This window comes from Gymnogyps californianus, unplaced genomic scaffold (assembly GCF_018139145.2).
Source record: "Gymnogyps californianus isolate 813 unplaced genomic scaffold, ASM1813914v2 HiC_scaffold_112, whole genome shotgun sequence".
Lineage (NCBI taxonomy): Eukaryota > Metazoa > Chordata > Aves > Accipitriformes > Cathartidae > Gymnogyps > Gymnogyps californianus.
In genome coordinates, this window is record NW_026113993.1 from 37,704 (window position 1) to 57,999 (window position 20,296).

Consider the following 20,296-nt stretch of genomic DNA (forward strand, 5'->3'; position numbering starts at 1 on the left):
CTTTCCCTGTGGGAGCCATTGCGGACGTTTTCGATTTCAGAGTGAGCTCTCCGAGCCGGAGAGATGGTGACCATGCCGTGAGGTGGCTAGAGAAGCCCGGAGCCCCACGGTTGCTGGGCCTGGGAAAGCGCTTCCAAGGAAGGGTGCTGGCTAGCAACAGCTTTCAGGGCTGGCACTTTCCCTGTGGGAGCCATTGCTGGACGTTTTGATTTCAGAGAGCTCTCCGAGCCGGAGAGATGGTGACCATGCCGTGAGGTGGCTAGAGAAGCCCGGAGCCCCACGGTTGCTGGGCCTGGGAAAGCGCTTCCAGGAACGGTGCTGGCTAGCAACAGCTTTCAGGGCTGGCACTTTCCCTGTGGGAGCCATTGCCGGACGTTTTGATTTCAGAGTGAGCTCTCCGAGCCGGAGAGATGGTGACCATGCCGTGAGGTGGCTAGAGAAGCCCGGAGCCCCACGGTTGCTGGGCCTGGGAAAGCGCTTCCAAGGAAGGGTGCTGGCTAGCAACAGCTTTCAGGGCTGGCACTTTCCCTGTGGGAGCCATTGCGGACGTTTTCGATTTCAGAGCTGAGCTCTCCGAGCCGGAGAGATGGTGACCATGCCGTGAGGTGGCTAGAGAAGCCCGGAGCCCCACGGTTGCTGGGCCTGGGAAAGCGCTTCCAAGGAAGGGTGCTGGCTAGCAACAGCTTTCAGGGCTGGCACTTTCCCTGTGGGAGCCATTGCCGGACGTTTTCATTTCAGAGCTGAGCTCTCCGAGCCGGAGAGATGGTGACCATGCCGTGAGGTGGCTAGAGAAGCCCGGAGCCCCACGGTTGCTGGGCCTGGGAAAGCGCTTCCAAGGAAGGGTGCTGGCTAGCAACAGCTTTCAGGGCTGGCACTTTCCCTGTGGGAGCCATTGCTGGACATTTTCAATTTAGGATTCCCGTGTTCAGTCCCCGGCCACCTGAGACTATGTGGACTCTGCTGGACGATCATCCGAGTTTCTCGTTGTTGTGTCTAAGCCTGCTTTTGTCCATTGGCCCCCTGAACAACCCTCTCCTTACAGTCACGATGCGTCCCGAGAGCTTCCTCAATCTCCACAGCACCTTTTAGCAGTTTATCTCCCTTTCCATCTCTCTTGTTCCATCAGAGCCTCCCTTCTTTCTTGGCTACACAGCACTCCTTTGTCTTTCTCTCTGCCATCGAGGGTGTCTCTGTTCGTTTCCTTTCCTATTCAGTCATCTGTAGTTTGCCTAGACGCCCTCCTGAGACTCCAAGGCCCTCGCTGTGTCTCCAAGTCTTCTTTTCTTACCCTGCCCCCTCCTAATTCCTCTACTCTCTATAACAATGTCATCTGAGTCCTTTCTTGTACTCCACAGCACTTTCGTAGCACTTTAGCTCCCTTTCAATTTTATTTTTTTGTGCTCTTCAGAGCGCTCTTATCTTACTCCTTGCCATTTAGGATGCCTTCATTGAGCCCCCGGCCCCCTGACAACATCTGTACTTTGTTGAAATCCCCTTCAGAGCTCCTCATTGTTACCTCTGAGGCTTCTTTGGTCTCTCAGGCCCCCTCAGAACGCTTCCGCTCCCTTTGCCGAGCTCTTGCGAGACACCTCCTATGCCCTAGAGCCCCGTTTTAGCTCAGGAGGGCACTTTGCACCCCTCTCTTCCCCTCAGAACCCTTCCTGAGTCTGCATCTGTTACCCCGGTTGGTCTTTCTGTCCTCTCATCTCTTTGGTGCGCCTCCATTCGGTCCCCGGTCCCCTGAGGACACCTGTATTTTGTTCAATTCCCTTTTGAGCTCACTGCATCCCTGAGACTTCTTTGGTCTCTCTGGCCCCTTTGGGATCTCTCTAATCCCTGCGACAATGCCTCTTGTTGTGTCAGAACCTTTTCCAAAGCCGTCTTTGTGCTCCAGAGGAGTCTTTTTGTTTTCCGTCTTATAGTATGTTTCTATTTGGTAGCTGGTACCCCAAAGATGTCTCTCATCAGCTCAGATCTCCTCTTGAGTTTTTCAGAGAAGGCGATAGCCTTCATCTGTTTCTATGGACACATCTCCCGTGGTGGTTTTTGTTCTGTTTTGCAATTTATTTTTGGTCTAGCTACTCAGGTGTTAATTAGGCTGCTGCTGCTTCCTACAGTGTCTGATACATTTCTTGTTTTTCCATGTTTTTTTGGTGTTTTCTGTCCTTGGGGACTCATCTAGTTCGGTTAAGGGAGTCGGTCAGAGAGACCGCCAAGGTGACTCTGAATCGTCGGCGATTTACAGTAAAAAATTTACTTTGCAACCGGAGATATTGTTGAGAAGGGATTCTTACGTGATCTAATTCTGTTTTGTCATTCGGTCCTATCCAGAAGGCAGTTCTGGTAGAATTTAGGTAGTATGCGGGGTCTTGCTAGAAACGAAGTGTAATCCCATAGCATTTTTGTTTTTTTTTAATAGGAAACTAAAGCACATCATTTTTGATAACAATATTGTTGTTACATTTAACGAACTACTTTCTTACATAGCTTAGTAGGACATCTATCTATGCTCCAGAAAAATTAAGTCTAATTCCTACCCGGTCATTGCTGATGCAGTGTAGATGCAGTTGCAGTAAAAGAGCAGGCATCGTCATTTCCAGTAAGGGTCGCTTTCTCTGCTCAGCACTTTGCACACTAAACTGAAGGCAGATGAGAAAACTCCCTGCTGCTCCTCTGGCTGCCTTCATGTCTTCTGGTGGTTGGCCCCGCCCCTTTCCCAGGGGACTGTGGGAAGGGTGGTGGGCGGGGCCCGGGGTATATGAGCCACAGCCGCTCATCAGGGGCTCATTCTGTTCCTGGGGTGGTGTCGGTGCTCTGCTGTTCCTTCAGTCCTTTGCAGCTTTTGAGCTCTCTAAACTATTTGGGCAGATGCGTTTTGACATTTAGAGGAGCGGAGGTGTCTGTTTGCGGTAGGAACTTCGGGACCGGTCAAGGTTCAGCAGCATGTATAATGGAAAATACGCTTGTCTGAAGCTCTTTTTTTTCCAGGTCAGTAATTTTGTACTGAGTGTTCAGGGGGTGGCAAGGTGGTTTAATAGGATGCATTTTTCTTTATTCTAGGTGCATTGCATCTTCCTGGAATTCCTGGCTTTATTGAAGATGGAACCTTGTTTTCTTCACCAGCGTTGCTGTATGCTGTGTAAGTTGCTGCTATCATCTCTCTTAACAGGGCTGATGGTGAGATTATCTGGCAGGGGTTAGGGTGAGCATCTTGTCTGCATCTGTATATGGAGTTTTAGCAGTTCTCAAGAAAGGGGCAGGGACATACGGCATAGTGTCTTTCAGGGTATGGGATGGCTCATCGCCTTTCCCATCGCCCACAGAGAACTGTGTTGTCCGTAGAACCTTTGCAGCTTGTGGCAGGCCCCTTGTAGATTCTAAGCATCAGGAGTTTACTTATGTTGTGGGCCTGCAGCAGAGCCCAGAGTCAGTGGGAAGGTGTAAGATAGGAGGTGGCCGCAGAATGCAGGGTGCGGCTCACAAGAACAGCTCCTGAGGAGTGACCAATGCGGGGGTTCAGGGGTGCAAATACAGGGCAGGAGCTGTCAGGAAGCAGTGGGGTTCCTTCCCAGACAGTTCAGGAGAGGAGAAGGGGTTTGTAAAGTTTTGAGACTGGGGGATGGCTGGGAAAGGGAGGAGGGTTCGTCAGCCTTTCTCAGATGGTTTTGCAGTTGGATTTGGATGTTGATGAGGTCTGTTCTGTTTTAGTTTCCCCACAGCTGACGGGAGGTACGACAAGGTCACAGGAGATGCGGCGTAAACCATCCGGGCCTCTGCATCTCAATATGCAGGGCTGAATGTCAGATGAGTCTCATCTCCTAAAGCATTAGGTATATAAAAATATACCCCCCAGAACTCTGAGGTCTCTGCTTCTCTGTGCCTTTTACTTACTTCATTCCCTGACTTAATTTGTGCGTCCATCCGGATGTCACAGTCTTGTTACTTAGAGTCCCTGACTAGGCACTTCTTTCCAGTGCAGGTTTGTGTCATTGTCTTCCCTGGAATTTTTTGGAGAAGAGGATGTGTATTGTTTGTGCTCCTAACAGTCTGCAGCCAGGGGTCATCTTTTATCGCAGTCCCGGGCACGCAAGCTTTTTCTGTTATTCCAGTTTTGCCTTTTTCCTGAAGTGTCCACTGAGGTTTCCTCTAGCGTCAGTCATGGCAGTTATGTTCTCTTGTTCTTGTTTACCTATTGTTTTTGGCACCAGTTTCTGTAGTTGTAAGGTGTCCATTTTAGATCTTTGAGTCACCATGTCACGCCATTGTGGTTTTTCCATTGGCCAACTGCCACTGTAATTCCCTTAGGGGCTTTGTAGGTAAGGAGGTAGGTTGTGTTGCTTGTTTTCTGTGTGCCATACCATATGTTATTCAGGTCTTGATGTTCCCATGGTTGTTTTTGTGTTAGGCCAGCACATCGGTAGCTATACCGAGGGTCTTGTGTGCCTCCACTCGTCAGCATAATGCGAACTACTTTTGTGTTTTTAATGGCGGGCTGTTGTTGGAATCTAGATGGTATTCCTAAATGGAAACAAGACCGCTGGAATTGTTAAGCTATTGATCAGCATCCGGGTGACATGTTCGATATTGTTTTTGCAGATGCAGCGGGACGAGCTGTGTGCCAAAGGGCAACAGAGGAGAGGCGAGCGGAGCGCTGTAAGAAGGTGAGTCGGTGAGTGGTGTTGGAGGGAAGATGCGACTAGTGGCTTATGACTAGCTTCTAGGGTTTGGGTTACTTTTTTTATTTTGAAGGTGCAAAGCGGGATATCGGCACCAGAGCTGATTCGGGCAAGGTGAGCCATGTCTGGTGGGCTGAAGGAGCAGTTATTTTTCAGGTGTTGTAGCGTTGGTGAAGTTAGAAGCATCCCTTGTCGTTTGTGTTTTACAGGTGATACCCGAGCCTCGACGTGGCAACCTGTAAACAGCAGAGGCGGTGCGGGCGAGCGGCCAAGGTAAAGGAGCGGGAGATGGGAATCAGTGCGGACAGGCCGTGGTTTTGGGCAGTATCTCAGTGTCGTGGTTTAACCCCAGTCAGCAGCCAAGGACCACACAGCCACTCCCTCACTCCCTGTCGTCCCCCCCAACTTGCTCCTGGTGGGATGGGAGGGAAAGAAGGCAGAACTCATGGGTTGAGATAAGAACAGCTTAATAACTAAATATAATACTAACAATAATAATAATAATGAAAAGGAATATAACAAAAAAGGAGGGGGGGGAAAAAAAAAAACCCAGTGATGCACAATGCAATTGCTCACCACCTGCTGACCGATGCCAGAGCCGCGATCCGCCTCCCGGCCAGCTCCCCCCTGTTTATATACTGGGTGTGACGTTCCATGCTATGGAATACCCCTTTGGCTAGTTTGGGTCAGCTGCCCCGGCTATGCTCCCTCCCAGCTTCTTGCACACCTGCTTGCTGGCAGAGCATGGGAAACTGAAAAGTCCTTGGCTTAAGATAAGCGCTACTCAGCAACAACTAAAACATCAGGGCGTTATCAACAGTATTCTCACACTAAATCCAAAACACACACTGTACCAGCTACTAAGAGAGTTAACTCTGTCCCAGCCGAAACCAGGACACTCAGCATGTGTCTTTTGCTTTGGTTTTTTTCAGATGCTGCAAGAGGCTCAGAGGGGCGAAGCCGCATGCTGAGGAGCGGTCCGAGAAGGTGAGGCGGTTGTTGGCCGGGTCGGTGTCTAATAGCAAAGATTATATGGCAACTCGGTTAAGCATTTCTCTTTGGTCTCGCAGGCGCCATGCAGGCAGCCTTTGGAATTGGATGAGCATTTGAGGTGAGCTGGGGTGGTAGAGAGGAGGAGCATGGGGCTGATGATTTCTCACAAGCGCAACGGTAGCTTTCTGTCTTTTGGTATCTTAGGTGCCACAAGCGATGACGGCCACAGCGTCCGACACTGGAATTCCTGCGGAGCAGGTGAGCGGAAGGCCACGTTGCTTTTGAGGAGGAGGGTGTTGTGGAAGAGGTCTGTGTCGACTGGCACCATGCTTAGTGCTGGCACTGGTATTTTTGCAGATGATGAAGAGGAACCTGGCAACTGCAGGAATATCCTGGTTCACTGGTGTGTTTTGCTGAGGATGGATTCAGACCCCTGGCCTCTGACAGCTAAGTTGAGGGACTGGGGACCACTGCCCTACAGTGTGTAATTTTGACTTCAGTTGGAAAGAAATTTTCCAAAGCGGAAATCTTTCTCGTTCAAAGAAGTTGCATTTTATTGAGCTTCCCATCAGAGTGGCTCTTCAGAGGTGATGTACTTGGCAGTAGAAGTCACCAGCAGCAAGACTTTTCACTCTCTTAAAAAAAAAAAAAAAAAAAGAAGAAAATATTTACTTCCTTCCAAAGACCCAAGCACAACATGTCTTCCAAAAGTCGATGGCATCGCTGGTCTTTGGGTTCTCAGTTGTAACGGTTGAGATATCATAAAAACATGTTCCTCTGTGTTCAGTACAGCCAAGAGCATTAGCAAATCTACCAGTCCTTTTTCATAGCCTTATGTATTGCAGCACTGGAGATTGGATTTTTTTTTTCTTTTTCAGAAGATCCCCTATATGGTTTTACTTGTATCTCACTGGTTTTTCTGTCATAAATGAAACTTTAAAAAAAGTTAAATTGTCTAACTTGCAAATTGACTTGCATTGTTTAAACTGTAACTGCCAAACAGCTGTAGCATGTAATTTAGGTGTACTTAAGCAGTTGGGTATTTTGTCTAAATCTTGAAAAAGACAGGCAACTGAATGTTATGGGTTTTTTTTCCCTGATTTTTGACGGAGTGCTCTGAAGTCCTTTATTTCTGTCTGGCTTTCAATGGTGCATTTCCCTGGCAGTTCAGTAGCATCTCTCGTGGGCACTGCAGCTGGCCAGATGTCCATCCTAATATGTAACACAAAAAAAACCCCTGTCAACTTATAGCTGTGTATTTTGGAGACAGGTAATTTAATGGTATCAATTCACAGCTATGCAAGTTAAACTAATGCAAAAGGAAAACCAAATACTTTCTAGTAGGTATTGTTATTGGATGTATATAAACATGCACACCTTTTTATAGAAGTGAATTACTGAGATTTATTCTTTATTTTTTATTTACTCTTTAAAGTTTTATGCTTCACTTCCAATTTTGTTGACCCGGCAAGCCAGACGTGTTATTTTAATAGGCTGAAATACAGTTTGGGATTTTTGTTTTTCAGATGCGGTGGTGTAAGCATCTCGCGATGCTCAACAGATTCCCCCCCAGCCCAGCTTTGCCTGCCGGTGGCTAAGAAGACTCACCGTAAGGGGCCGGCCCTGTGCCTGGAGGCTCCGGGCTCTCTGCAGCGGGTGCCCCGCAGGTGCGGCAGCAAGGGCTGTGTTGGGGGGGAGAGTCCGGGGCCGAGAGGGACCGGGGGCGTTTGTTGCCCTGGGGAGCCCCTCCCAGCGGGGGAACGGAGGGGAAACATCCCAGAGCAGAGCCTGAGCAAGGGACGTGGCACCATCCTCTGGCACGCTCCCCCCAGCCCGTCTGCCCCCGTGGGGCAGTTGCCAGCCTGCAGGAGAGGGGCTGGGGAGCTGCAACTGTTTGGGGGAGCACTCCCCCTTTAGTTTCCTAGCAGAGCCCCCCTTTGGGGGGTGTGTGTGTATACATATGTCAATAACATTCTTAAAGCAACGAGCTGCCGGTTGGGGCTGTTTCCCTCATTTTGTGCCTTTTTTCAGGGTGAATAAAAAGGGAGGAATGGGGGGGTCTGGGAGGTGATGATGACATTTGGGGCACCAGTGTCCCCGGGGGGGCGTTGATGGCAGAGGAGCAGGTGAGCGGTGGATGGGGGGTCACAGCCCAAAACTGCCTGAAGATTCATGGGTGGGGGTTTAAAAAATACTGAAAACTGTAAATATGGGTGTGAGGTGTTTGAAAGAGAGAAAAAGATCTCATTTCTATATATATAGTAAAATAATATGTTTTATATCTAGAAAAGGATTTCAAAATTAAAACCACTATCTACTATATTATATAAAGGATTATAGAATTTAAAAATTTCTAAATACAGATATATATGTAGGGGTTTAAAATACAAAAATAACTCGTGTCTATGTAAATTAAAAAATAAAGGACTTAAAAATGCAAACAAAGATATATTTTATATATGAAGGAATTTAAAATAGAAAGAAGTCTGACTAGGTAGAGCTATCTCCACTACACTATGTAACACTTAGTAAGTCTAAGCAGAGATGTCTAAAAAGATGCTAAACTGTCAAAATACCTAATAGCTCAAAAGATAAATAGTCTAAATAGATATTCTATATGATTAATAGAAATAGGTCAGCGTAAATAGAGAAAATACGTCAGTCTAAAGAGATATTCTATATACTAAGTGGAAATAGAGATATGTGTACGTAGAGATAATATATGTCTAATACATATTCTATATAAGTGGAAATAAAGATATGTGTAAGTAGAGATAATATGTCTATGTCTAAATAGATATTCTATATCATAGGTGGAAATAGATATATGTGCAAATATGTATGTGTCTCAATAGATATTCTAGACCACGTGTTTCGGGTCATCCCAGGTGAGTTATCTGCTATGGATTGTCCCAGGTGGACCCCCTGGTGCAGGTCACCCCAAAGCATGTCCCCCTGTCGTTTCTGCAGTGGCTTCCGCCTCCCTCCAGCCCCCGTGTCCGGGTGGCTCATGACCCACACGAATTTTCCCAACGTGAGTCCCCCCCCCCCCCGAGCTACTCTGCCCCCGGACCCGTCGGTGCTGCCTGCACCCGCCGTCTCTGGATGTTTCTCCGTTCTGCCCCGCTCCCTGTCCATTTTCTCTTATCTTTTCTGTCTTCCATCGTCCCCCTTTTTGTTTGTATATCTGCATAACACTGCCTGTCTCATCGTTTCTCGCTATATCCCCCTGCCCAGCTCGCTGTCCCATTTATTCCCCTCTGTCCTGATCCTTGGCCTTTTCTCTCATCCTGCAGTCCATCACAGCCATGGAGCGCGCGACCGAGCGAGGCTGCGTGTCTAGGAAGTTTCATCTCGTAAGAGCTGAGAGACACCCACGTATTCTCTTAGGTGCAGGACAGCCAAGCGACCGGAGTTACAGAAGAGGAAGGGAGGGAGCAGGAGAAAGAAGTGTCGAACTGACAAATTCTTCTGGCAGCGCCGAGAGCGAGAGCTGCGGTGAGTCCTGGGCCCTTGGGGCCCTGTCGCCCCTCCTCTGTGTCCCGGTCCCTCCCTGTCCCCCTCTCTTTCCCACGCTGCTGTGATTTTCTTTGCTTCCCTGTACCTCTCCTCTTTTCCTCTATTCTTCTGTCCTGCTCCCTCTTCCTCTCTCCCTTTCTCTCTCTTGTTCTACCCACTCCCTCTTCTTTTTCTCCCTGCATTTTGTCCTGTTCTCTCTCCTTCCTTTTGTCATCCTTCATCTCTGTCCTGCAGCCCATCGCTGTTTTTTCCTTTTTCATCTCCTTGTCCTGAGCTGCACCTGTCTTTTTTTTGTTTTTTTTTTTTCCTCTGGCATGTTCCCTGGTATTCTTTCCTCTCTGTGCTTGTACCCATCCCTAATTTTCCTTTTCCATTTCTCTGTCCCGCTTTCAGTCCCTGTTTTTCTCTGCTCCATCTCCCTGTCATTCTCCCTGTTGCTCTTGCGTGCTCTCTATCCCTGTCCTGCTCCCGTACCTCTCTCTTCTCTGTATCCCGTTTCTTCCTCCCTGTCCCTCACTTGCTCTCTGTATCCCTCTCTCCTTCCTCCTCCCTGCCCCCTGCCTCTGGCCTGCCGCTTGTCACTGGTTTTCTTTCTCCGCTCTCCGTCCGGGTTCTGTCCCTCTCATTCTCTCTCTGTCCCTCTGTCCTTCCTCTAACCTGTATTTGCACTCTCTATCCCTCTGCCCCACGTCTCTCAGTCCTGCTCCCTGGCCTTTTTTTCCTCCTGCTGTCCATCTATCCTGCCTCCTCTTCCTGGTTATTCTGCCTTTATCCCTCCGTCCTGCTGCCTGTCTCATTGTTTCTAGTTATATCCCCCTGTCCAGCCAGCTGTCCCTTTTTTTCCTTTCTCTCTTCCCTACTCTGGCCTACTTTTTCTTGCTCCGTCTCTGTCCAGCACCCATCATCATTTTGTTTCCCTCTCCATCTCTTTGTCTTAATCTGCATCTGGTTCTCCACCCACCCCCAGTCCCTCTGTCCTATTCCTTGTCCCGCTTTTGTCTCTCCGAGTCCCGTGCTCTAGCCCCATCTTTCTCGCTCTCTCCTCCTTCTTTTTCTCTGCATCCCTTTGTCCCGTTGCCCATCGGTATTTTTGCCTTCCGTTCCTCTGTCCTGCTCCCTGTCCCTTACTTCTCTGTCGATCCCTCTGTCCTGTTGCCTGTCGTTATTTTTGCTGTCTGCATCCCACTGCCCTGCTTCCCATTCATCTCTTTCGGCTCTATCCTCCTGTCCTTCTCCTCAGCAGTGTTTTTTCTTTCTCCAGCTCTCTGACCTGCTCCCCGCCCGCTCTTTTTCTCTCTGTCACTTCCCTGTACCTCTCTCTCTGCAATCTTGTGTCCCGCTCCTTGTCCCTCTCTGTTTATATCCCAGTGTCCTGGTCCCTGTTCCTCTCTTTGCCTCTCTACCCCCTGTCCCTGTCCTTGTCCCTATCCATGTCCCTTTTTTCTTTCTCCATCTCTCTCTCCTGCTCCCATCCTCCCCTTTCTCTCTCTGTCATTCTTTCCTCTTCCCTGTACCTCTGCTTTTCTGTATCTTGCCACCTACTCCCTCTCTCCCTCTGTCTCTATCACACTCTTGCTCCCCATCTCTCTCTTTCTTTCTGCCCTTCTGATGTGTGTCCCCCAACCCCCCTTTTACGTGTCCCAGTCTTCTCTCTACATCCTTCTGTCATTCTCCTTCTCTTGCTCGTCTTGCTCTTTGTCTCTCTCTCTTCCTCTATCCTGCTACCATCACTGTTTTTTCCTTTCCACCCCTTTGTCCTGCTCCCTGTCCTCGTTGATCTTTCCCTTCGTTCTGCCTCCGGTCTTCCTTTGTTTTCTTCCTGTGTCTCTCTGTATTTTTCTCCCTATTTGGTAACTTTTTCTTGTCTTTCCTTAATGCCTCTGCTTTTATCACTTTCTTCCTAGGTCTCTCTCTGTCACCCTACCCTTACTTTTAAAATTCTTTCTTGTCTTTCCTTAAGCCTTTGCTTTTTAAATTTTCTTGCTATGTCAACTTTTATCCACTCTCTTTCCCCAGTTTTAATTTTTTTTCCTGCTTGCCCTTTACCCAGCGTCCTGGTTTCGGCTGGGATAGAGTTAATTGTCTTCTCAGTAGCGGGTACAGTGCTGTGTTTTGGATTTAGCGTGAGAATGATGTTGATAACACGCTGATGGTTTAGTTGGCGCTAAGTAGCGCTTATCCTAAGTGAAGGATGTTTCAGTTTCCCATGCTCTGCCAGCAAGGAGGTGTGCAAGGAGCTGGGAGGGAGCATGGCCAGGGCAGCTGACCCGAAGCAGCCCAAGGGGTATTCCATGCCATGGAACGTCATGCTCAGTAATAAACTGGGGGAGCTGGCCGGGAGGGGCGGATCACGGCTCTGGCATGGGTCAGCGGGTGGTGAGCAACTGCATTGTGCATCACTTGTCTTCTCTTGCGCTTTATTTCCTCTGTTTTTTGTTATATTCTTTTTCATTACAGTTATTATTATTGTAATATTTTTATTAGTATTATATTTATCTTACTTTAGTGAATAAACTGTCCTTATCTCAGTCCACGAGTTTTACTTTTTCCTTGATTCTCCTCCCCATCCCACTGGGAGCGTGGAGGGCTGAGTGGCTGCGTGGTGCTTATTGCTGGCTGGGATTAAACCACACCATCCCTTTCTTTCCCTAATCCCCTCCCTTTCTAATATTCTTTCTATACCTACTTTTATTCATTTCCTGTTTATTAAAAATTATTTCTTGTCTTTTCTTAGCGCCCTTGCTTTTTAGGTTTTCTTTATATGTTTCCATTTTATTTCACTGTTGCTACCCTTTCATTTTTTTCTTTATTTCCTTTATCACTGTTGCTTTTAAAAGTTTCTGTCTACATTTATCCTGTTTGCGGTCTTTGTTTGTCTACCTTTATTTTTCAATTATTTCTCATCTTTCCTTAGTGACCTCGCTTTTCAGATTTTCTTTCTACATCTGTTTTAGTTTGCTGTCCCTCTTCCATATTTGTTTCCATTTATTTCCGTAATGCTCGTCGCTCTTTAAATTTTCTTTCTAGTCCTACTTTTTTCCCTTCGATGTCTTTATTTCTTCCTTCTATGTTTCTTCTGTGCCATCACTTTCTAGATTTTCTTTCTAAGTTTCCTTTTCAGTTGCCGTCGCGAATTTTCAACCTTTTCTTTATTTCCTTAATCACCGTTGCTTTGAAAATGTTCTGTCTACTTTATCCCATTCGCGGTCTTTATTTATTACCTTTATTTTTAATTGTTCTCTTTCCTTAGTGCCCTCGCTTTTCGGATTTTCTTTCTACATCTCTGTTACAGTTTGCTGTCCCTATTTTGTAATTTTTTCCTTTATTTCCCTAATGCCTATTGCTTTTAAAATATTCTTTTTATGCCTACTTTTATTCCCTTTGCTGTTTTTTTCTAATTCTTTCTTGTCTTTCCTTAGCGCCGTCGCTTTTTAGATTTTCTTTCTACATCTGCTGTAGTTCGCTGTCCCTCTTTCAGAATTTTTTCCTTCATTTCCCTAATACTCATCGCTTCTCAAATGTTCTTTCCATCTACTTCTATTCCCTTTGCTGTTGCTTTAGAATTATTACTGTTTTTTCCTAGTGCCATTGATTTTAAATTCTCTTTGTATGTCTCAATTTTAGTTCACCATCACTGTTTTTTCATTTTTCCCTATTTCCTTAATCATCATTGCTTTTAAGATTTTCTCTCTGCTTTGTTCCCATTCGCTGTCTTTAGTTCACTGTCTTTAGTTTTTGCTTATTTCTTCTCTTTCCTTAGTGCCCTCGGTTTTTTAGATTCTCTTTCTACATCTCCATTCTAGTTCACTGCCCCTAGTTGTTCATTTTTTCCTCTATTTCCCTACACCCTGTTGCTTTTAAAATTTTCTGTCTAACTTTATCCTCTCACTGTCTCTGTGTTTTAGTTTGCTGTCTCTGTTTTGTAGTTTTTTCCTGTTTCTCCTCTACCCAGTTGCTTTTGAAGTTTTCTTTCTAGGTGTACTTTGATCAAGCTCCCTACCCTTAGTTTTTAATCGTTTTCAGTCTCTGTGTACTCTGTTGCTTTTTAAATTTACTTTGTATGTGTCTCTCTCTCTTGGTGACCCTTTCTTTATTGTTTAGGTTTTTCTTGTCTTTCCCAATAGAGGTGGCTTGTTAGTTTTTCTGTGCCTAATTTTATCCCAGCCAATGTGTGTTTGATAATGCTTTCCTGTCCGTCCTGCAGCCTGCGCTTCGCTTTGCCAATTTTCTTCCTATGTCTCCGTTTATTTAGATCGCTGTCTCTCTCGGTTAATTTTTCCCCCTCTTAATCCCTTGGCTTTTAAAAGTGTGTTTCTATAGGTACTGGTAACCTAGTTTGCGGTCCCTGTTTTCAGATCTCTGCTGACTGTCCTGCACGTCTTTGCATTTTCAAGTTTCCTTCCATGTCTACTTTGATCGAGCTCCCTCTCCCTATTCTTTAATTCTTTCCTGTCTGTTAGGTACCCCGTCGCTTTTGAAGTTTTCTTTCTCTCCCATCTTTTATCCAGTTTGCTCTCCCTGGTTTTTTATTTTTTTCCAGTTTCCTTGCCCAATCGCGTTTAAATTTTCTTTGTATGTCTCCATTTCTCTAGTTCCCTGTCCCACTTTTTCCTTTCCTGTGTTTCCTCCAGCCCATCGCTTTTTATTTTCCTTTCCCAATCTCCCTCTACATAGCTCCCTCTAACAAGTTTGTTAATTTCCTGCCTCTCTGTCCTCTTCCCTTTCTATTTCTCACTCTGTCTGTCTTAGGCGCTCTAATTTTTAAGTCTTTCCTGAGGTTTTCGCTTTTTACATTTCTCTTCTATGACTGCCTCTATCTGGCTTCATAGTTCCTGGTTTGGTTTTTTTTTTTAAAAGATTTCTTTCTGCTGTGTTCCCCTTGTGTAGTTTTCTCTCTCTCTCCCTCTATCCAGTTCCCTAGTGTCCTGAAACCTGCCCCCCTCTGTGTGTCTGTCCCTCTCTGCTGTCCATCTTGTCCTGCTCGGTCCCTTCCCTCTCTCCCCCCCGCTCCCTGCCCCCTCTTCTTTATTGCTCCCTCTCTCTGTTCCTGTGGTTCTTGTGCTCCAGCTCCTCCTCCTCCTCCTCCTCACTGCCCTCCATTTCTGTCTCTCTCCCCCCACCCTTGTGCAGCTCCCTGTCCCTCTCTTGCTCCCAGGATCCCGGGCTGGCTCCCTGTCCCAGCCCTCTTCTCTCCCTCCCTCTGTCCTTCCTCCTGCTTTCCTCTCCCCTCTTTTCCCTCTCTCCTCCTGCCTTTGGGCACGGAGCCTTGCAGCCAACTCCCTGCTGGCATTTCTGAGGTGCATGAAGGAACAAACCTTCACTGCCTCCTCTGCCCTCCTGGATGGGTTTCCAGCTGCTGGGCTCAGGCTCAGTGCCTGGGGTGGCTCCAGGGGAGGGGGTGATGTGCTGTGGGGCTGGGTGATGGCCCCCTGTTCCCAAGGGGCTCCAGCTGGGGCTGGGGCACCCAGGTGGGCCTGTGAGGTGAGGATGGGCTGGGCCAAGGTTTGCAAAAGGCTGCAGGTGGGGATGGGCTGGGGCAGCCCCAGGGGCAGCCAGGGAGGCTGAGGATGGGGCTGGCCCTGCTGTGCCAAGGGGCTCGAGCTGGGGAGGGGGCTGCCTGGGCATGCCTGCCTGGGGAGCTGGCTGAGGACTGAAAGAGAGGGGCTTCCACACACAGGCAGCTGCCTCCAGCAAGGAATGCCTGCTCCCTGCAGCCAGCAAGAGGCCCCGACAGAGCAGAGCGCACCACCAGCACGCAGCTCCGGGAGCTGGGGGCGGCCGCCGTCCGTCCGTCATCCGTCGGCTGCACGTGGGAGCCGCCGTGCGTCCGGGAAGCCTCGTGGGAGAGGAGCATCGAGGCACCCGCCGCCTGCTGCTGGTGGGCGAGGGTCGGGCAGCCGGCACTGCGGAGGAGGAAGGGGCAGAGGCAGAGAGAGAAGCCTGCGGGCGGTGAAGGTCTCCTGCGGGTGCCAGGAGCTGCGGTGAGTCGCACCTCCCTTGCAGGCATCCTGCCGTGCTTCTCCACATCTCTGCCTGCCTCCTTGCCTGTCCTGGCCTCCGGCTCCCTTCCGGGCTGGCCGGCTCCCTGAAGCTTTTTGCTCTGCTGCCCACACTGCCCTGGACCTCGTCGCCTTCCACATTTCCTTTCTGTGCCTCTCCCTTTCTGGCTCCCCCCACCCGCTCTTCTTTCACTCTTCCCGCGCTCTCTTCTGCCCTCTTGCTGGGCAAAATGGCATTTCTAGGTCCCCCTCTACCCAGCGCCCCGTGGCTGTTCTCAGTGACTGCCTCTGCTCTGCACCCTGTCGCTCTTCCCATGTCCTTTCCCTGGGGCTCTCTGTCCGGCTCCCTCTCCCGATAGCTCACTTCTTACCCCTATGGCCAGGACCCCGTTGCTTTCTAAATTTCCTCTCTCTGGCTGCAGTTATCCAGTTCCCTGTCTGTGTCTCTTATTTCTTCCTGCCTGTCCTCTGCTTCAGCACTTCTTAAAATTTTTCTTAATTTTCTGCCTCTCTGTTCTTAATCCCTTTGCTTTTTAAATTTTCTCACTGTGACAACTTTTATCCAGTTTGCTGTCTTTATTTTTCAGTATTTTCCTGCCTGTCCCTTACGCAGTCGCTTCTAAAATGCTCTTTCTGTGTCTACTGTTATGAATCTGCCAATCCCTATTTCTAGTTGCTCTTTGTCGGTCACGTACCCCCTTGCTTTTAAGATTTTATGTAGTTCACTGTCCCTATTTTCTAGATATTTTTTCCTTTATTTCCCTAATCGCTGTTGCTTTTGCAGTGTTCTTTCTGTCTACTTTTGTCCTGTTCACTGTGTTTATAGATGTTGTTAATATTTTTCGTCTTCCATTAGTGCCGTCGCTTTTTCCATTTTCTTTCTACGTCTCTGGTTTTGTTTGCCATGGCTACTGCTTAATTTTTTCAGTTTATTTCCGTAATCGTCATTGCTTTTTAGATTTTCTACTTTTATCCTGTTCGCTGTCTTTATTTGCCTGTCTTGTCTTTTACTTCTTTTCTGTCTTTCCTTAGTGCTGGCACTTTTAAAGTTTCTTTCTACATCTCCGTTTTTGTTTGCTGTCCATGGGTTTTTTCCTCCCCTTTATTTCCTTCATCCCCCTCGCTTTTTAAAAGTTGTTTCTTTGCCTGCTTTTTTCCCCTTTGCTGGCTGTTTTTTACTTATTTTTTCTCTTGCTTCTTTCCCATCACTTCTTAGTTTTCTTTCTATGTCTTTGTTTTGTTCACTGTCCCTATGTTTTCACTTTTCCCCCTGATTTTCCTAAAACTCCTCGCTTGTTTCATTCTCTTTCTATGCCTGATTTTATTCCATTTGCTGTTTAGAATTAGTTCTTGTCTTTCCTTAGTGCCCTTGGTTTTTAGATTTTCTATCTACGTCTGTGTTAGTTCGCTCTCCCTATTTTTTTAAACTTTTCCCTTTATTTCCCTAATCCCTGTCACTTTTAACATTTTCCAAGTTTATCCCATTAGCTGTCTTCATTTGGTTGCCTTTAGGTTTTAATTATTTCTTCTCTTTCCTTAGTGCCTCGCTTTCTAAATTTTCTTTCTACGTCTCCGTTTCTGTTCGCTGTCCCTGTATTTTAATTTTTCCCTTTATTTCCCTAATCCCCCTCACTTTTTATATGTTCTTTCTATGCCTGCTTTTATTTCCTTTGCTATTTTTTAAGAATTCTTTCTAGTCTTTCCTTAGTGCTGTCACTTTTTACATTTTCTTTCTACTTTTCTGTTTTATTTTGCGGGCTATTTCAGCCTTTTTTTTTTTTTTTTTTTCCGCGAATGCTCGCTGGTTTTTAAATGTTCTTTCTGTGGCTCCTTTAATTCCCTTCGCTGTTATTTTTTAATTCTTTCTTGTCATTCCTTCGCTCCCTCACTTTTTAAAAATGTTCTTTCTATGTCTCTGTTTTCGTTTGCTGTCCATATATTTTAAATTTTTCCCTTTTTCCCCCTAAAACTCCTTGCTTTTAAAATGTTCTTTCTATGCCTACTTTTATTCCCTTGGCTGGTTTTTAGAAATTATTTCTTGTCTTTCCTTAGAGCCCTTACTTTTTAAGTTTTCCTTATCCATCTCTGTTTTAGTGTGCTGTTGCTACTTTAAATTTTTGTCTTATTTCCTTAATCGCCGTTGCTTTGAAAATGTTCTGTCTGCTTTTATCCCATTCGGTCTTTGTCTACCTCTATTTTTCAATTATTTTTTTCTCTTTCCTTAGTGCCCTCGCTTTTTAGATTTTCTTTCTACATCTCCGTTTTAGTTTGCTGCCCTTATTTTGCAATTTTTTCCTTTATGTCCCTAAGACTCTTCGTTTTTTAAAATTTCTTTCTATGCCTACTTTTATTGCCTTTGCTGTTTTTTTTCTCAGTCTTTCTTGTCTTTCCGTAGTGTCCTTGGTCTTTCAATTTTCTTTCTACATCTGTTTTACTTTGCAGTCCTCATTGCATTTTTTTTCCCTTTCTTTCCCTAATGCCTATTGCTTTTTCACTGTTCTTTCTATACCTACTTTTTTCCCTTCCACGTCTTTATTTTTAATTAGGCCTTGTCTTTCCTTGGTGCCTTTGCTTTTTGGACTTTCTTTCTGTGTCTCCCGTTTAGTTGGCCATTGCTATTTCATCTTTTTTTCCTTATTTCCTTAATCAGGGTTGTTTTTTTAATTTTCTCTCTCCTTTTATCCCTTTGGCTGTCTTGATATCACGGTCTTTATTTTTTAATAATTTCTCCTTCCTTAGTGCTGTCGCTACTTAGATTTTCTTTCTACATGTGTTGTAGTTCACTGTCCCCCTCTCCTAATTTTTTCCTTCATTTCCCTAATACTTATCGCTTCTCAAATCTTCTTTCCATGCCTACTTTTATGTCCTTTGCTGTTGTTTTGGAATTAGTACTGGTTTTTCCTTAGTGCCATCGCTTTTAAGTTCTCTTTCTGCATCTCTGTTTTAGTTCACCGTCACTGTTTTTTAATTTTTCCCCTGTTTCCTTAATCATCGTTGCTTTTGAGATTTTTCTCTCTGCTTTTATCCCGTTCGCTGCCTTCAGTTCACTGCCTTTAGTCTGTCAATTATTTCTTGTCTTGCCTCAGTCCCCTCGCTTTTCAAGTGTTCTTTCTCCATCTCTTTTGGTTTGCTGTCCCTATATTTTAAATTTTCCCTTTCTTTCCCTAGAACTCCTCGCCTTGTTTAATTTTCTTGCTATGCCTGCTTGTATTCCAGTTGCTGTTTGTAAGAATTCTTTCTTGTCTTTCCTTGGTGCCCTCGCTTTTTAAATTTTCTTTCTACCTCTCCGTTTTTGTTCGCTGTCCCTAATTTTTTTCCCCTTTATTTTCTTAATCCCCCTTGCTTTTTAAAAGTTGTTTCTTTGCCTGTTTTTCCCCCGTCGCTGGCTCTTTAAAATTATTTGTTCTCTTGCTTCTTTGCCGTCACTTTTTAGATTTTCCTTCTACATCTCCGTTTTAGTTCTCTGTCATTCGTTTTTAATTTTCTCCTTAGTTCCTTAATCACCATTGCTTTTAAATTTTCTGTCGGCTTTTATCCCGTTTGCTGTCTCTGTATCAGTGTGTATTTTAAAAATAATTTCTTTCCATAGTGTCCTTGGGCTTTAAATTTTCTTTCTACATCGGTTACAGTTTGCTGTCCCTATTTCCCAAGTTTTTCCGAATTTCTCTAATGCCTATTGCTTTTTGAATGTTCTTTCTATGCTTACTCTTTTAGCTGCCATCTCTTTATTTTTCATGATTTCTTTTCTTTCCTTAGCGCCCTCGCTTTTTAGATCTCCGTCTCCGTTTTCATTCGCTCTCCCTATATTTTACTTTTCCCCTTCATTTCCCTAATCCCTTCACTTTTTAAATGTTCTTTCTCTGCCTACTTTGATTCCCTCTGTTGTTTGTGTAGAAGTATTGCTTGTCTTTCCTTAGTGCTGTCGCTTTTTAGATTGTCCTTCTCTGTCTCTGTTATAGTCTGCCGTCCCTATTCCATAACTCTTTCCTTTATTTCCCTAACACCTATTGCTTTTTAAATATTCCTTCTCTGCCTACTTTTATGCCCTTTGCTGGTTCTTTCTAATTCTTTCTTGTCTTTCCTCAGTGCCCTTGCTTTTTAAATTTTCTTTCCGCTTCTTCGTTCTAGTTTACTGTCGCTATTTGATTTTATTTTTTACTGATTTCTTTAATCCCTGTTGCTTTTAAAATTTGCTGTCCCTATTTTTGAATTTTTTTCCTGCCTGTCCCTTACCACATCACTTTCAAATTCTCTTTCTATGTCTGCTTCTATGAATCTGCCAATCCCCAGTTTTTATTGATCTTTGTTGGTAGTGGACCCGGTGGCTTCAAAATTGTTAGTTCGCTCTCCCTATTTTTAATGTTTTTCTCCTTTATTTGCCTAATCGCTGCTGCTGTTGAAATGTTCGTTCTGTCTACTTTTCTCCTGTTTGCTGTGTGTGTGTTCAGATTTTTTCTTCTTTCATTAAGGCCATCGCTTTTTATCTTTTCTTTCAACAGCTCCGTTTTAATTCGCTCTTCATATTTTTAAAATGGTTTTGCTTTACTTCCGTGATCCTTGTTGCTTTTTAAGTATTCTTTCCGTGTACCTCCTTCCTGTTCGCTGTCTTTAATTATTTCTTCTCTGTCCTTAGTGCCGTCGCCGTTTAAATTTTCTGTCTGTGTCTGCGTTTTAGTTTGCTGTCGCTCTGTTTTACTTCTTTCCTCACATAATCCCTTGGCTTTTAAAATTGTCTACTTTCGTCTCTTTTGCTGGTCTTTATTTTTTAATTATTTTTTTCTTGTTTTTCCTTAGTGCCCTCGCTTTTCAATTTTCTTTCTGCCTGCGTTTTAGTTCGCGGTGGCTATTTCTTATTTTGTTCCTTATTTCCTTAATCGCCATTGCTTTGAAAAATTTCTGCCTCCTTTTATCCCGTTTGCTGTCTTTAATTTTCAATGATTTGTTCTTTGTTTTCCTTAGTACCATCACTTTTAATGGTTGTTTTCTGCTTCTCCTTTTTAGTCAGTGTCGCTATTATTTAATATTTCCCCTTATTTCCCTAATGCCTATCGCATTTTAAATATTCTTGCTATGCCTACTTTTATTCCCTTGGCTGTCTTTTCTTTTAAT

At 45.4% G+C, this 20,296-nt stretch overlaps 2 long non-coding RNA genes across 3 annotated transcripts in view; one reads left to right on the plus strand and one right to left on the minus strand.

Annotated features, from left to right (window-relative positions):
- Nucleotides 1-20,296, minus strand: part of LOC127027971 (uncharacterized) — a 59,636-nt gene that overhangs the window by 19,646 nt on the left and 19,694 nt on the right. The gene's annotated exons all lie outside the window — the stretch shown is intronic.
- Nucleotides 2,817-6,075, plus strand: LOC127027965 (uncharacterized). 2 transcript variants are annotated; one of them, XR_007767896.1, is made up of 9 exons: nt 2,817-2,988; nt 3,061-3,139; nt 3,709-3,830; nt 4,597-4,661; nt 4,886-4,949; nt 5,609-5,663; nt 5,747-5,787; nt 5,874-5,927; nt 6,027-6,075. It is a non-coding gene; the product is annotated as an uncharacterized LOC127027965 (long non-coding RNA). The 2 variants fall into 2 exon arrangements; XR_007767897.1 differs by lacking the exon at nt 3,709-3,830.